This window comes from Meriones unguiculatus, chromosome 3 (assembly GCF_030254825.1).
Source record: "Meriones unguiculatus strain TT.TT164.6M chromosome 3, Bangor_MerUng_6.1, whole genome shotgun sequence".
In the NCBI taxonomy this organism is placed as follows: domain Eukaryota; kingdom Metazoa; phylum Chordata; class Mammalia; order Rodentia; family Muridae; genus Meriones; species Meriones unguiculatus.
Genome location: NC_083351.1, coordinates 49,890,955 through 49,902,595, shown reverse-complemented (window position 1 = coordinate 49,902,595; position 11,641 = coordinate 49,890,955).

Genomic DNA, 11,641 nt, shown 5'->3' with positions numbered 1-11,641 from the left:
GGGGATTTGGGTGAGGTCTGTCTCTTCAGATAACAAAAGGTCACCAGGTCGTTAACAATATCCACTCCCAGATATCTGGTGGAATTCAAGTATTTCATTTCCTCCAGTGTGTATTCAACTTCCTCTTTCCCTAGTGCTTATCTGTGAGTACAAGGACCTTTGAGGCACCCAGCCACGTGGGTGCTGGGAATTGAACCCAGACCATCTGGAAGAACGGTCAGTGTTCTTAAGTGCAGAGCCATCTCTCTAGCCTCACATTTTGGAGAACTTTTAATCTTGACATGATTACAGATTTATAAAAAGTAGCAAAAATATGAGCCCATGATGGTTCAGCATACTAAAGAGACTGCAATGCAAGCATGGCAACCGTGGGTGCCAGCCCTGGAAGCAGAAGAAAGGTGGAAGGAAAGAACTGACTCTGGAAGTAGTCCTCTGACCTCCACGCAAGTGCTGTGGCACAAACACTGACCCTTCAAGAATCACACACGCATATACACACTCTAACAAAAGTAGAAAGTTCTTTGAAAACCCTTCACATGACTTCCCCATCTTAGATAACTACAGAATATTATCAAAACTATGAAACTGGTATTGGAATAAAGCAATTAACAAAACTGCAAACCTTATTTGGGCTATATCAACTTTTGTATAAACTCATTTCTTTGTTGTTGTTTGTTTGCTTACTTTGTTTTTCTGAGACAGGGACTCAATATGCACTCCTGGCTGGCTTATAGCAGGCAACTTGGTATTTAGACCAGGCTGGCTTTCAATTTACAGAGATCTGCTTGCCTGACTCTAGAATGCTGAGATTACAGGCCTGTGCCACTATGCCAAGATTAAACTTTGTATCTTTGTAAAATTTTCATTATAGGCCTTTGACCTATGAATCCTATATATAGACAATCAAGATTCAGAGCAGTTCTATAAATACAAAGAAATTTTTGTGCTATGTGTTAGGTGTTCACAATGATGTCGATTAAGTAGATTTTTTTTGTATCATTACAGGAAAACAAAAGAGAGTGGATAGTTACATTGTATGTGAATTCTGTTAACTGGTCTACAAAGTGAGTTTCAGAACAGCCAGGGCTGCACAGTGAAACTATGTCTTAAACAACAAAAAGCAAAAACAAAACCCTAAAACCCAACCAATCAAACAACCCCCCAAAACAAAACAAAACAAAAACCCAAAAGAAGCAAACAAACAAAAATGTTTAATAATAAATGTTCACTTTAAAGAATTTGGGGATAGTTTGTTATTACTAACTAATACATTAATGAACTTCGAGGATGCTCTGATTGGCACTAATATATAAATTAACACTGGTTTATACATGCAGCCAGCAAGTGTTGCTACATCTTCCTACCACTGGCAAGTTACGTTTACATCAAAACCTCAAGAACAAATTTATCAAGCTATAGCTGAAATCTTTGTTTTTATGCTTAGTAGTTGCAGGAAATTGTGGGATGTCTACGTATTTCCTCTGGCTATAAGATAGTATAGGATAGGATAAGCATCTCTAGAATGGAAAACCAAATGCAAAATGCTCTAAAATACAAAACTTTTTGAGCATATAAATGATACCACAAGCAGAAAAATCGTACACTTGAGCTCATGTGACAGATGGCAATCAAGATGAAAATGCACAAAAAATACTGTATGAAATGTTGTATTTTTAGGTTGCATATCAGCACATATCCATAGTCTCAGCTCTCAGAAGGATGGGGCAACGAGGCTCATGAGGTAGAGGCCAGTGCAGGGAGCATGCTGAGATCTTGTCTAAGAAAATATTGATAGATAAATATCTTCAAGTATGTATATAAGTTTTTTTTAAAGATTTATTATTTATACAACATTCTGCCTGCACACCAGATCTTACTATAGATGGTTATGAGCCACCATGTAGTTGCTGGGAATTGAACTCAGGACCTTTGGAATAACAGTGAGTGTTCTTAACCTCTGAGCCATCTCTCCAGCCCAAGATTTTTTTTTTTAATCACAAGTGAATTCAAGTTTGTATTTGGTGCCCACTATATATTCTAAAATCTAGAACAAAACAAAACCATAAAAATCTTAAATGCTTCATGTGCCAGGCATTTTGAGGTCTGTTTTAGTTTGCTGTCTGTCGCTGTGCTAAACACCATTACCAGGAACAACTGGGGAGGAAAGAATTTATTTCAGCTTACATCTTACAGTTCATCATCATGAGAAATTGGGGCCGGAGCTCAAGACAGCAACTTGGAGGAACTCTGCTCACTATCTTGACATTCATGTCAGATTTTGCCTGCTTTCTTTTACAGTCCCCCGGCTTACATAAGAAACATTCCCAGGGCTGACACCATCCTCAGTGGGCTGTGCCCTCCCACACCAGTCATTAATAAAGAAAATGCCTCACAAACTTGCTTACTGGACGAACTGTTGGATGTATTTTTCCAGTTGAGGTTGTCTTCCCAGATGACCCTTGTACCAAATTTTGGAAAACAAAACAGCACAAGGAGTATTATGGTTAATAATGTTTTGAGTCTTAGTCTTACTTTAAAACATAATTTGAAAGTCATTATATAAACACTGGGTCATGGGAATGCCTACAATCTCAGCTTTCAGAAGGCTAAGGCAAGAGGACTGAGAGCTTCAGGCCTGCTTGAGTTACACAGCAAGATTGTGTCTCAAAAACCAAAGGGCTGGAGATGTCTGTCAGTGGTGGAGTACTTGCCTGGAATGCACAAAGCCATGGGTTTAATTCTTTACATACACGCATACACACACACACACACACACACATTTTTACTCAAAACTTTTCCTCTAGAGAAGCGTAATTCAACAGATTACAGCAACACACTGTAGTCCCAGCTATGTGAAAGCTGAAGCTGAAACAGAAGATCACCTGATCCTAGAGAACCACAGCCTAGACAATAAAGTGAGACCCTGCTCACCAAAACTAAAAAACAGAGCCAGAGAGATGGCTCAGTGGGTAAAGGTGTTTGTTTATTCAAGATTCAAGTTTTATTCCTGAGACTCACATGGTGAAAAAAGAGAGCAGACTTCTACAAATTATCTTTTGATCTCCATACTTGTACATCCATGTTCATTGCCGCTCTATTCATAATACCTAAGAAACAGAATCAACCTAAATGTCTATCAACTGAAGAACAGATAAGAGATAAGTGATATTACAAATTACTCACCTGTAAAGAAAAATGAAAGCATGAAAATTGCAGGTAAATGGATGAAACTGGAAAAAGTGCTAAGTGAGGCAACTCAGGTCCAGCAAGATAAACCCTGTATGTTTTCTCATGTATGTTGTCTTAGTTGGTTGTCTATTACTGTAATAATCACCATGACCAAAAACAACTTATGGAGGAAGGGATTTTTTTTTTCCTACGTGACTCATTTACAGCCAGTCATTGAGAGAAATCAGGACAGGGACTCAAACAGGAGCAGGATCATCCTGCTTTGTAATACATCTGAGGACCACCTTTCCAGGGGTGGATCCCTGTCCCTGAAGTAGGTGCCATATCAATCATTAATGAAGAAAATGTCCCATAGACATGCCAAAAGGCCAATCTCAAAGAGATAATTCCTCAATTGCAGTTTCCTCTTTCCAGGTGACTCAGTTTGTGTGAAGTTGGCAAAAACTAAACAATGCATATGTGGATCCTAGCTTCAAATCTTTTGTGAGTTTAAAACTGAGATTGACAGTGAAATCCAGGAAACTAGAGAGCTGCTTTTGTGGACATGCTAAGGGAGGGCACATTAACATTGTAGGTAAAATAAAAGTAGAGGTGAAATATTGGGGATCAGAAAGGCTTAAGAAGGATGGGGATGTAGGCTTATTTTTAAATGTACTTTATTTGGGATTTCTAAATGCCTCTACCTCCCTTCAAAGACCTGACTCTAGGTAGGAGAAAAAGAAGGTTAGTAGGAACAGGGGATGCAGACCTCTTTAGACTCAGTACCTTGCTTGGGGCAACTCTAATCATCATCATCATCATCATCATCATCAGGATTTCAGAAGTTCAGCCAAACAGCAAACAGCAGCAGCGGGAAGGAATCAGCAGCAGCCTCCTCAAAGTGTTCTCCCTAGGAATGTCTCAAAAGCCCTCTCTCTCCTTCTCTCCTTCTCTTTCTCTCTTTTTCCCTCTCCCCTTCTCCCCTCTCTCTGGGCTCCTGTTATACCCTCTCAGAATATTTACAAGGATGTTTTCCAGCTGACAAAACCCACGACCCCTGCAGTAGGCAGTTTCCAGCTGACAAGATTATGTGCCCTCTCACAGGATGTTATCAGCTGTGGATAAAACTAAAAGCATTCCCACATCCCACGTCCCACACTTGGGGTTACAACAAAACCATACTTACATAACGTAACTAAAACCAAAACTTCCACTACATGGGGAGACCAGTGTTTAGAGGGAAGGGTTAACCAAAAAGAAGGATGCATGAAAAGCCATACAAAAGTTTACTATCTCGCAATCCAGTTTAGAAATCAGTTGAAAGGATAGTAGAATACATGTGAAATAAAAGAAGATGGGATACTGGGGATTAAAGGAATAAGCAGGGATAAGGGTAGGGGGATGGAAGGGAGGAGGGTGTAGTGAGAGGTCAAAGTTAAGAATGTATACAAAAGCCTTAATGTGATTCAAATAAGAATCGTCAACATAGGCTCAGAGATTTGGATGTTTAGTCATTAAAAAGTGTCACTGTTTGACAGAGATTAGGAGGTGTGGCCTTGTTGAAATGACTATGGTTTTGTTTGAGGAAGTGTGTCACTAGAGATGGGCTTTGGAGTTTCAAAAGCTTGAACTAGGCCTGGTGTCTGTCTCTTCCTGCTGCCTGTTAATTCTGCCTCCATGCTTCTTGCCAAGATAATATGGTAATGGACTAAGCTTCTGACTGAAAGCCAGCCTCAGTTAAATGGTTTCCTTTTTAAGAGTGGCCATATTCATGCTGTCTATTCAGAGCAATAGACCATTGATTAAGACAACTCCAAAATACAACTTTATAAAAAGAATTTGAAGTGCAGGGGTTGACAATCTCTCTCCCAGAAAACATTAATATTAAACAAGATTTCAGTGCTCAGAATGGACTATCTCCCCATGAGATATTGGTCACAGAGGCCACAGAGGTCTCCAAAGCCGCACAGCTATTACTGTTTCCCTTGGTTACCCATCATAACTGGAGTGGTTGAATAAAAATGGCCTTGATAGGCTCATAGGGAGTGGCACTATTAGGAAGTGTGGCCTTGTTACAGGAAGTGTGTCACTGAGGATGGGCTTTGAGGTTTCAGATGCTCAAGTCAGGCCTAGTGTTTCTCTCTCTCTTCCTGTTGCCTGCCAATCCAGATGTAGAACTCTTAGCTACCTCTCCAGCACCATGTTTCTCTCTGTGCCACTATGCTTTCCACCATGATGATAATGAACTAAACCTCTGAATTGTAAGCCAAGCACAATAAAATATTTTCCTTTATGGAGTTGCCATGGTCATGGTGTCTATTCACAACAACAACAAAAAAAAAAAACCCTAAGACAGGTTGCAAGACAGACAGAAACCAATGACCAGAAAGTTCCTCTCTGCAGGCTAGCTTTCTTAGTGCTGGAAAGTTCTATTCAGACTGCTGGTGAAGAAAAAAAAATCATTGGTCTTGTCCAAGACTGAACCCTGCCTGCTTCAATACCAACCCACCAAGCAAGATATGCCCACTAGTACAGTAGTGGCATGGCTGTTAGCTGGGTAATCAACATCTTTCTCATTGGATTTGAGGCCAGATCCACAGGAAGAAATTTCATGCCTGGCACTGTAATACTGATCAAATGTCCATGGCCAGGGAGCTCATAGGCCCTAGATTTCTACTTTGTTTTTCTGCTGCTGTCTTTTCACTATCATGGTAGTAACCAACATGATCAAAAGCAACTTGGCTAGGAAAGGCTTTCATTCATCATACAACTCCCAGATCACAATCCACCACTGAGGGGATTCAGGGCATAAACTGAAGGCATAAACATGGAGGTAGGAACTGAGGCAGATATCATTGGGTAATGCTGCTTTATTGGTTTGCCTCCCTCTGCCACTGGCTTTTTTTATGCACCCCAAGACTCTTGCCCAGGGATAGCATCCCTCACAATGACTGAGCCTTCCTCCATCAATTAAAAATCAAGAAAATTCTCCACAGGCCAATTTGATAGAGCCAATTTTTCAATTGGGGTTCCCTCTTCCCAGCTGATGCTAGTTTGTATCAAACTGACCAATATTAATAAACACAGTAGGGTATAATACACTATTGGTATGTTGCTAAATGATGATGCTGTTAAAGTACATAAAGTGTACTTATGCTTATAGACCTTGAATATGTCACTTTGGTCAGAGAAGCTTCTTTTTGAAGTGGGCACCAGTCAATGGAAAGATGCATAACTGGTCAATGTGTTGAGAATAAGAGACTTATCAGGTAACATTTTAGAAGAGCATGTAGAAAGAATATAAGAACCAGAGGATGGAGAAGAGTCCTGTGATATGCTGTCTTCTGAATATGGCATGGTTACCAAAATAACAGAAGCTATCACAGCAGAAATCACAGCAGCTATCATTATCTATACAAGACCTGCATAAGATCAAGTGGGCCAAAATTCCCACATAAATGAAGCAGACAATCTCTAGTCCCCATCCTCACTGAAGAGCTATTGGCAATTAATGATTGTTTGGGGAGGGAGTATCACTCGTCTTTAAGGATTCAGCCACTGGTAGGTTTTCCATGCTCCAGTGAGTTGCCTTATATTTGTACACTATGAAGTGTAAAGGGGCTATGTTGAAAATATTGAAGAAGAAAAATGAGGAGGAGTAAATCTTACCATATTTCATTGTTTAAGTGTATGAAAATTCTCAAGAAGAAAGAAAATTTGGGGGCTGGAGAGTTCTCCCAACGGTTAAGAGCACTTGTTGCTTTTTCAGAGGATCCAGGTTTGGTTCCTGGCACCCACATGGCAGCTTACAGCTGTATGTAACTAACTCTAGTCCCTATACCCTTTTATGACCTCCATGTACACCAGACACATATTTGGTGCACTAACACACAGGCAAAACACTCACTGTAACTGGCATTTACTATTTTTTGAGTTATTTTCCCCCCCACCCTTCTCCCTTTTCCCCCACCCTTCCTTTTCAACCCCTAATACTAAATATGAGAGTAAAAAGGAGAGAGAGAAAAGGAAAGAGATATTTAAACAAAGTCAGGGGTCAGAAAGGGGGCAACGTTATCATTAGATTACCTCCTGCTCATTAGAAGGGTGTCAAGCTTTTTGGGGAAAGTTTGATCTTTGTGCCAGGATATCTAATTTCTTCTTCTTGTTGTTCTTTGCACATGACCACTTAACAAACCATGACCAATAATAACCAACAACCAACCAACAAGCCCCTGGAAAACCAACAAGCCCCTGGAAAACCACCAGCCCCCAAACCCACTTATCAGGACTGTAGCATTTATATACCCTTTGGCAAATTCCAGAATTCCAAATGCCACACAATCACAGAAACTATCTGCAGTTGGCAAAAACACCTCTCTGCTAGAGCATGAAGCACATCATGGTTAGCTCCTGCAAAGCAGCCATATCCCTATACATGGGATTAAAACAAAACATGTATTTATAATATTTCTGTGTATTTTTTAAAAACAAAATTCCAAAATTCTCACTACAACTCACCCATAAAATAAAATAAATAAATCTTTTTAAAAATAAAGAAAAATTTAACATGAGAACCTTTTCCCACTTCTAAGTGTCTCTGTTAGACTACTAAGTTAGTTTCATGTTTTCTTGAAGCTCACTGGGATATCTTAAAAGTCTTTAAAATTCCCTACCTAGGTGGTCTCTAATATTAATTACTATCTGTACATTTTCTGGCTCTTTAGTTTTGACATTAGGTAAATTCTGGATGCCAGTTGGTTTATTGTATCATGTGAGCATTGAGGGATTAGGTGTTTGTTTTAATCTTTCCTATCTGGCTTTGTGTTTATCTGCCCAGAAATTTTAAACAAGCTGTTGACTTCCCATGAGCCTTCATTATTAAATGGTATCTCCATCCTGATCTGAGATGTTTGTAGCTGATGGGTTGCCACTGTTTCAACACTAGAGGGAGAACCAACTCCATGTTTGTCCTGATTCTAAAACTGTTGTACTATCCAGAATAAGCCAAAGGAATAATGGGAAAAGATAGTCTGCCCAAACAATAATTAAAGCTGGCCAGAATCCCTATGGATAAACTAATTCCAGGACCATTTGCTATGTCTGTGGCCACCAATTCACCTTGTACCACCATGATCCACAAGTGGCAGGAATAAGATGAAGGTCAACAATGTTATAGGCTACCTTATGCTTGGTTATGTCATGAGACTGCTACAACCAACCAAAAAGGATGCTGGATGGGACGGAAGTCTGGTAGCCTGAGGTAATGTATCTTTCCTCGATTTCAGAAAAAAAAAAAAAAAAAAAAAAAAAAAAAAAAACACTTTGTGTTGTTAAGCCCTCAAATAAGATTATTAAAACAAAAAAAATTAAATTAGCTTATAATCACATATGAAAATACCACCCATCACTGATAGATTTCCACAGGACCTAATAAGTCAGAAAATGAGCCATCCCATTTCCAAGACTCGATTTTTCTTTCTTTCTTTCTTTTCTTTTTTTTTTTTTTTTCAAATCCTTAATTTAATTTGGTGGCACAGAAACAAATTTCAGTCTCCATTTTCTTGCATATATAACATTAAGAACTTATATAACTTTTCCAAAATAAGAAAAGACAGATGCAAGAAATATATGATTTTCACCAGTAGACACACACACACACACACACACACACACACAAGCATGCAAGACTATCATTAACTCTTATCCTATCTCTTTTTATTCTATACAAGGGCAATAATGATTTTGACCCCCTTTCCTTTCAAACTGCCTGCTTATCTGCCCAAAGTTTCTGTAGCCTTCTTCCACACAACTTTCCAAAGCAGTAGCCTCATAGTCATTAATTCCCACCATACCCGCTTTTACCTTCAATATTATGCAGGCTTTGCAGATAACTGCTATGTGACTCTTGCTCCCCCTCTGTCCCAGATTCGTGTGCCTTTGTTCTCTTCATTTCTTACACGACTCAACCAGATATTCTTCCTAAGTGTCAGGTTCAAGAAACAGAGGCACCAATTTCAGAAAAGCTATGATAACTTGCTTACCTTCACACAGTCAAGCTGAGCAGAGCATGCTATGTTCTTTGGAAGAGTGGAAAGAAGCCAGAGAACCTTGATGAAAAACTGTCCAAGAGGCAGAACTGGAGTTGCTCCAGGATGCCATTCCTCAGCAAAGATGGTGGTGATGCTGGTGATGATGAAGAATGTGGCAGGACTCAACACCTTCTTAAACACACTCAGCAGGACAATGCCAATGCCACACGTAGAGGCCAGTCAGGCAATTCCCACCACCACTGGCTTTGTGATGCTAGAGGAAGCTTCAGCTAGCACAGGAGCAACACCTCTGGGTTTGAAGGGTTCCTGGAAGGGGAAGTGTGTCAGCAGAGGGCTGTGGCAGGTAGAAGTTTGTCCTTCATAGGCTTGGGATGACAGTGTTGGGAGGACACTCTGGTCTTTAGACTACCTTTCAGGCATGTCTAAACTTTTGACACTGTGAAATTGAGAGGATGACATAAACTCCATTTTGTCTCCATTTAAGGACCAGGCCTTACTTTAAATGAAAAACTAGCCCACAGGTCACCAATTCCAGGAACAAGACCATAATCCCTGCCCCCTACCCAAGAAGCAGCCCGAGGATAACCACAAGAATGGAAAAGTACCTTACCTCAGGGTGGTGCATCTATGCTGAGCAGCCCTCCGACCTTGTAGTAGAAGATTCATGGCACAGAACAATAACTAACTTTCCTGAGGTCTATAGATAGCTTGCTCAATGTTAGCTACGTTAGTCAGTCGATCATTTTGTAACAAGCTTGCGGGTGCTGAATGTCACCCAGTCTTGTAACTGCTAAGCTGGAAATTCCCAGTCCTTGCTCAAACCCCAATAAACTCTGCCTTGCAGCTGCTCGGGGATCTCCTCCCTGATCCACTGCTTTGGTGACAGTGGAGAGTACAAGCTTAAACATGGATAAAGCTCTTTGCTCTTGCATATGTGGTCCGGCTCCTGGTGGTCTTTGGGGACCCTAAGATCTGGGCATAACATTTGGGGGCTTGTCTGAGATCCCCAAGACACCTCCCACAGTATCCCCAGCACATGGAGCTGAACACTGGTGGGGGGCTATGGGTCCTGTCTATAGTCTTGGCACTTTGGGAGGCAGACAGGAGGAAAGAGTGGTTAGTGTATTGCCTAGCTTCAAATTTAATGCAAGAGACTTTGAAAAACAAAACAAAAACAAAACAACAACAAAAAAGAGAAAACACAGCTGGCACCAACCTCAAGTTTCCACTTGTGAACACATAGGTGGTTAATAACACTGGCTGCTCTTCTAGGAAACATGAGTCTGATTTCTAACACCCACTGTCTTACAGTTCATCTTACTGCAGCTCCAAGGGTTCTGATGCCCGCTTCTGGCCTTGGTGAGCACCCATGCACACATATCATATATACAGAGAAACACATACTCATACACATGATTATAAATAAAATGTTTTTATTTGAAAAGAACAGAGAGCAATAAATAATAAATCATGGCAGTGCTCTGCTTATTTTCTCTGCTTTTATACAATCCAGAATCCCGGAACAGAGGATGGAGGCACCCCCAGTGGGTGGGCCTTCCTATTAATCAAGACAATCCCCAACAGAGGTGCCCACAAGTCAACCTGATCTAGACAACCTCTCATGGAAACTCTTTTCCCAGGTAACCGCAGATGTGCCTGACTGTTAAAAGTAACCATCTTAGTGGGCTGTAGGAGAAGATGCCTTTAATTTCAGGACTCTGGAGAGGCAGGCACATCTCTGTGAGTTCAAGGCCAGTCTGGTCTCTATATTGAGCCACTATGTTGAGTATTGCTATATTGAGAAGCAGGTTTGTTTGTAATAGCCAGAATCTGGAAACAACCTAGATGTCCCTCAACTAAAGAATGTATATTTATACACTGTGGTACATTTATGCACTGGCCTACTATTCAGCAATTAAAAACAAGGAAATCATGAAATTTGCAGGCATATGGATGGAACTAGAAAAAATCATACTGAGTGAGGTAACCCAGAAGCAGAAAGACACATATACTAACTTATAAGTGAGTATATATAAGTGAGTATATATAGCCATATAGTATAGGATAAACATACTAAAATCTAAAGAAGCTAAATCCTAAAGAAGTTAAACAACAAGGAGGATCTTAGGGAAAGGCTGAAACCTCATTCAGAAGGGCAAACAGGATAGACATTGGAAGCAGGAGAAGATAGGGAACAGGGCAGGAGCCTTCCACAGCAGGCCTCTGAAAGACTCTACCCACCAGGGTATCGAAGGAGACACTGAGACTCATAGCCAAACTTTGGGCAGAATGCAGGAAACCTTATGGAAGAAGGGGGAGATAGAAAGACCTGGAGGGGACAGGAACTCCACAGGAGACCAACAGAGCCAAAAAAGAAAAAAAAAGTTTAGAAAGGTAGAAATCATTGTATTATAAATAAGTTT